At 31.0% G+C, this 6,468-nt stretch overlaps 1 long non-coding RNA gene across 1 annotated transcript; it reads right to left on the bottom strand.

Annotated features, from left to right (window-relative positions):
- Positions 1 to 1,293: 1,293 nt before the first annotated feature.
- LOC131069700 (uncharacterized) lies at positions 1,294 to 5,808 on the bottom strand. The gene is made up of 2 exons (XR_009112207.1): positions 5,324 to 5,808; positions 1,294 to 2,260 (listed from the first exon to the last, which is right to left on the bottom strand). It is a non-coding gene; the product is annotated as an uncharacterized LOC131069700 (long non-coding RNA).
- Between the last annotated feature and the right edge of the window lie 660 nt (positions 5,809 to 6,468).

The raw sequence follows: 6,468 nt of genomic DNA, 5'->3' as shown, positions 1-6,468 counted from the left end.
TGTGAAAAGTTAAAACATGCCTCACACAAATTTTGTTCTAGTTCAAACACACGCTTCAATATATAATAAGTAAATCAAATGTTAAAGTACAAACACACACTTCAATAGTGGATGTCAAAGTGAACCATACTAAACAAACAAGATTGAAAGTCACTTTAAACATACAATTAATATATGTCAAAACTCAAATACACACTTCATATTTACAATAAATGTAATCAAAGTGAAAGTCAAAGTGTCAAAATTTGAACATGCACAACAAATATCAAAATGGATCAAATATAAATTGATGCCAAACTTCAAAACCATGCTTCAATGGACAATGAGTAAAACAATATTCAAACACAATTACACTACAATTCTAACAATGTTCTTAGAAAATATTATAATTCAAGGATATTTTAATACTTAAAAATTTAAGCTACATTGCAAAAGGTCATACCATTAAAGTGATGAAATAACAATTTTTAAAAATATAAAATTTTATGCAATAAAAAATAATATAAAAATTAATCAATAGACACCAATAGACACTAGACTGAAATGAATGGCCATGGCTAATGACCGTTCTCCACAGGTTTGGGACAACATCTTCCGAATAAAAAATTGGTATTAAAAAACCAATATGTTTACATATCAATTTACAAATACCAATTTTGGTAATTGATTCAAAAGTACAACATTTTCTTCAATCTTAAATATTACATATTGCATTATTCAACAACTAATTTAAATTCCTAATATTTTTTTTTCTGAAATTTTATCATTATTTGACTTACGCAACTACCCATTCAAGTCAAACACTCGACATCAATCATTTTTTAAATTTAAATCAATTTCTTTGCCAATGTAATATACAATAATTAAATATTTTATTATTAAAATAAAACTGACATAAGAAAATTCAATAAATGAATATAATGAAAATACACAAATAGTGTTACAAAATCTTTTAAATACATCAAAACTTTCAAAAAATAATAATAAGATTAGTTATAAATCTTTATAATTCTGATATACAATTATACAAAGTGTTAGTTTAAAAGTTAAACAAAATACTCTAATCAACAAATATAACACTAAAATAACATTCTAAGTCATAAAGCATACCCCACAGAAATATGGAATGCAAAATATGTTTACAATTCTTCTCTACACAAATGAAAAAGCCATGATGGAGGATGGCAATGACAATGAAATAATTAGAAACATAACTATTGAGATACTCTTATGCTTTGCCCAGGAATTTCCAGGTGTTTTCAAAATATTATGCAAGCGAGACAAGAAAAACCTTGGAAATACCAATAATATTAAGTTTCTATACGATTTATTATGGTATTGTTTTAGTATTGGCAAGATACCATGCTGCCTTACTTGCCTGGACTTCTATTTTGGTGTAATCACTTTTTCAGATGTTAAGATTACAAATGTTTGGTAACCATGCTAGTCATTAGAAGTCTACTTGAAAAAAAGTCATTTTCTGGATGATTTTCTATGATATTGTTTCTAATGATCTTGCATGTTGGTAATCATGTATGCAAAATGCATAAATAAGTTATGCAAACTATTTTTTAAATAAACAGATAGGTGCAAAACGCAAAAGACACAGAAATTCGTCAGAAGTTGTATACATGCAAACTGTAAAGATAAAATAAAAAGGGTAACACACCAATCGTGCACACAAGCCCTCTATTAAACAGAGATAACAAAGTCCACATGCATGCAAACTGTGGAAGTATGGTCAATGTACAACTCATAATGCTTCAAAATAAAAGAATAGAATAAAATAATTTCATTGTATGCACAAAATGGAAGTATAGTCAAGGTACAACTCATAATGCTTCAAACAAAAGAAATAGAGTAAAATAATTTCAGTGTATGCACAGAATAGATTTGACGAAAAGGCTATGTCGGGAATGCAGCAATCGATCCAAATGCACACAAAGATACCTTAATCTTGAATTATGAAGCATGAAATATGTTGAAGGTTTTGAGAATATATAAGAATCAACTATAACATCGAGCAACATTGAAAACACAAAAGAATAAAAAACTACCTAAAGTCGTGCAGAAAGAGCATTGTAAAATAGGGACCAATATAAACACTCAGTAGATTTGAGAACAAGAAAGCCAATATACAAGAAACATAAAATCTCACCATGCATGGATGATAGAACCAAGAAATAAGCTTACTTCCACAACATGGTGACCAAGATACTGTTAAAATGGTCAAGCAAAGTCGATCACCTCTGGCTTTGCCCTGTTCAGAGAAAAATTATATATAGTTATTATAAAGTTGATATATAATGCCTTTGAGTGCTAAACTAATTGATTGCTAAATAATAAGTAGAGGATACCAAATTTCATGCTTCAAACATTCCTAACTCAATTCAGATAGTTTAGTTTAAATAAATATTTGAGGTCTACCTGAAAAAGCCATCCTCAAACAGACAATCATTATCTACACATTTATTTTTGTCCCCCTACATTTTAGATCTTTGTTTGTAATTTGTCTAGCTAATCCCTAAGCTATGAATTTATAGTGACATCTACTCTTCTATCCATTAATGCCTCTGCTTAAAGTTGAAATTGATCTTAGATAAACATTAAAGTCATTCGGATTCTATTAAAATGTATGGAAAAGCTTTGGCTAGTTGAAACTTAGAAAAGTCTATAATGCGGGGTTGTCTGGAAATCCCAGTGTTTAAAGTATGAATAATTTTCATTGAAATCTCAGGGTTACTTGTGTGCAATGAATCTTGAGATTGATACTTTCCAGGGAATCTATTTTTTAATATTTTTTTTTGGATCAAATGGAATAAACCTTCAGTAATAAAATAAAATAAAGATGTAAAGGTCAAGCAGAAAAAAGGAATTAATAATTGCTGCTGGGTGGATTTGATGGCTGTAAGGATTTCAAGAGAAAGCATTTCTATAAAATAAAATTAAGATGTGTAGATCAGGCAGAAAAATGGAATTAGTAATAACTACTGGGTGGACTTAATGACTCTAAGGATTTTCAAGAGAAAGCATTTTCATAGTTTTGAAATTATTGAAACTATCATTATTGAAATTATCATTAATAAGATTAATAATAGTAGAAACTCAATCTATAGATCTACATTTTGTTTGGAGATTCTCCAAATCAAATCAAACAGTCAGCATTCTGTCATCCACAGATAAGATTAATAATAGTAGAAACTCAATCTATAGATCTACATTTTGTTTGGAGACTCTCCAAATCAAATCAAACAGTCAGCATTCTGTCATCCATAGGGAAACTACCTAATCTAGTATTGAAGTTAAATCTAATTCAATCTATATTTTGTTTAGATACTGTAATACCAGATTTTAAATAGTATGCCACATCAAATCTAGTTGATTGTATTGAGAAGTCCAAGCTAACCAGATTTAATCTGAGACTATTTAATGGCATTCTAGTTAATAGTAAAGTAAAAAATAGTAATTTTCAATAGATCTAGGCAGAGTTATAACAAAATAAAACCCTGGACTCTGTAAAAACTAAATGTATTAATCGTAAAAACTAAATGCACTAATAAAAGAGAAAAGGCGAGGAAAAGAAACATTTGTACCACGTATGGTGATGCTGCATTTGTTCAAGGGATCTACCTCCCAAAAATCATATATATATATATATATGTTGTTGAAAATTTCAAATGTCTTGGCTGCAGAAGATTTTAGAATGAGGATTTGGAAGAACAAAACCCAGGTACTACAATGTAGGATGACTGCCTCTACCTTTGCATTCTCATTTCAATTCTGTAGAAAGCTCACAATTGTTATTGATGAGAAGGAAAGAGAAAGCTCTCTCAAGTGAAGTTGTTCTATACTGGCTTTTGGGTAAGAATGTCTATCTTAGAAAACAGAGGAAATATATTATAATATTAATGTATGTAATGTATTTGCAGTGTAAATTTGATGGCAGCGTGAATTTTTTTTATGTCAGTGAAATTTGTTTACAGGGATCCAATTTATCATCCATTTCGCTTTCACCACAACATGGCCATGAAACATATTTCAAAAAAATCTATAAAATAATTTTTTTATGCTATGTAACAGTCTCAAAATAAGCATTCTGACCACAATTCTGTCCACTAAATTCCTTGCATACTAGGGCTATCGAGGAAACCCAGCTATTGGAATCAACAAAATAGGGGACAAGAATCTCAACCAAAACAGTACTCCTTAACAAAAGGGGAAGAATATAATCATAATGCATCAATCAAATAGGTTAGCAAGGTTGCCAAGCCCCTACAAAATAGCCTCAGCAAGAGCCAAAATACTTGCCACACAAAACCTAGCGTCATTATGGCAGAAATAGAAATAGATCAAGAACAAGTCAGACAGACACAAGGAAGACTGAGGACCAAATGAAGACCGAGGGAGATACAACTTGGACCGAATAAGAAACAGAGGAAGCCCCTACACATAAAGTAGACGAGCAAGAATTCAAAATATCCAATTAAAGAAATGGAGGTATCCAATTAAAGAAATGTAGGATGAAGAAGCACAAGGAAATCAAGTACTTGAGGAAATGCACCGTGCAAATCACTGACACCTTCGACAAAACATGCGGACAATTGGCAGAATTGATTGATGTCCACATCAAGAACCCCGAATTCAACTTGCCCTAAAGCTCATTGGCTTAGTCACTCGACGAAACAATGGTTTCCTGCCACTCTGCTTGCCTTTGGAAAACATAGCAACTGTAGCCTCGATAAAGATGGCCAGGGAGACTACACAGTCAGAACACGAGAAATTAGTATACATTTGATTCCTAGGTTCTGCAATCCCTTCAACCCTTCCATTAAGGAGCCCATCGAATTTATTTTTCAATTACTCAATCGAAACCCATTTTAGCTGAAATTTCAGAAGTAAAATTTCACCTAAATTAGTGAACGGATGGCCAGGGAGACTACACAGTCAGAACACGAGAAATTAGTATACATCTGATTCCTAGGTTCTGCAATCCCTTCAACCCTTCCATTAAGGAGCCCATCGAATTTATTTTTCAATTACTCAATCGAAACCCATTTTAGCTGAAATTTCAGATGTAAAATTTCACCTAAATTAGTGAACGACATCGAATCTGGTAATATATAATAATTACTACTCTCAGAAGCACAAAAATTTGCCCTAAATCTCGATGGTCTTATTCTAAGAGATAACTTTAGTCTTAACAAGCGTTTTCTAATTTCTGAACTCTTTTCTCACAAAGCAAACTAACAAGAAAACCTACTTAAAACGTATAAATTCTTCGAAATGAAATTAAAAAAGAGAGCAGAGTATAAGATGTACTCACTATTTTCTGTCCACATCTCCAATCAGCCACTCCAGACTGTAGAGTTATTCCTGCTGAATACTAAATGACCATTAAAAAATGACAACCCACCAAAAAAAAAAGACGATACACGAAATACCAAGACTCAGGAAACCAAAATTCAAAACCAAAATTCAGGAAAACAAATTTCAAAAATAGGCATGGCCACGCCAAAAACATACAATGGGAGACAAATCAACCAAAAAGAAAACAAAACAAGAAATCTGTCCTGCTTGTCAAGTAAACTGTTCATTTATAAGATATGAATTTCTGTTTTTTTTAACGGTCATTGCTTTTTTAACGACCATTGCCCTGTAATTTGGGTGTCGTTAGGGCACGTTCTGAATTGAATCTAGACACGCTCCTTTGAGTGCCGTTAGGGCACGTTCTGATTTGAATCTGCACACGCTCCTCTTGCTCCTCTTAACGTTTGGAAAAGTGTTCAAATCGTTTTGAATACAAAAATTCCATTCGTCTTCTGAAGTGTAATGAATTCATTTGGTAATCATTTGAGACTATACTAATGAATTCATTTGGTAATCATTTGAGACTATACTAATGCATTCATTTGGTAATCATTTGAGACTATTTTTTAAAATTTATTTATATTTCTATAATTTTAATTTTTGCACATTTTCATATCATTCAAATAATATTATTTGTCTCTTTTCTTATTAGTGTATTCTGCAAACAGTCATTGCAAAAAATGTATTTTTCTAAAATATTTAGTCAAAAATTTTAACAACTATCGAAAATGTCAATAAAATTTTTGGTCTCCTTCATTATGATAAATGATCATTCAAATCCACAAAGATCTACCAAAATCTTATATCACTCATATATTTTAGTGACAAATGTCATCTCATTCAATGTATATTTAATATACTTTTTCACAATTGTATATATATTGAATACAGAATTGTACATTTTACTATATGTGAACTTGCCACATTTAATTTTATAATATTCATAGTAGAGTAAGCCTCTAGAAACATCCTCTCTTAGTAAGTTTGATTTTTTGGGGGGGTTGGAAACTAGGCATTGATTTCGATGGCCTAGTGCACATACAAAAATATAATAGTGGTCATCGATTGTATTTATTATTGTACTTTGCTTGTCTGAACAAA

Source organism: Cryptomeria japonica, chromosome 11, assembly GCF_030272615.1.
Source record: "Cryptomeria japonica chromosome 11, Sugi_1.0, whole genome shotgun sequence".
Lineage (NCBI taxonomy): Eukaryota > Viridiplantae > Streptophyta > Pinopsida > Cupressales > Cupressaceae > Cryptomeria > Cryptomeria japonica.
This window is presented reverse-complemented; position numbering and strand designations above follow the sequence as displayed.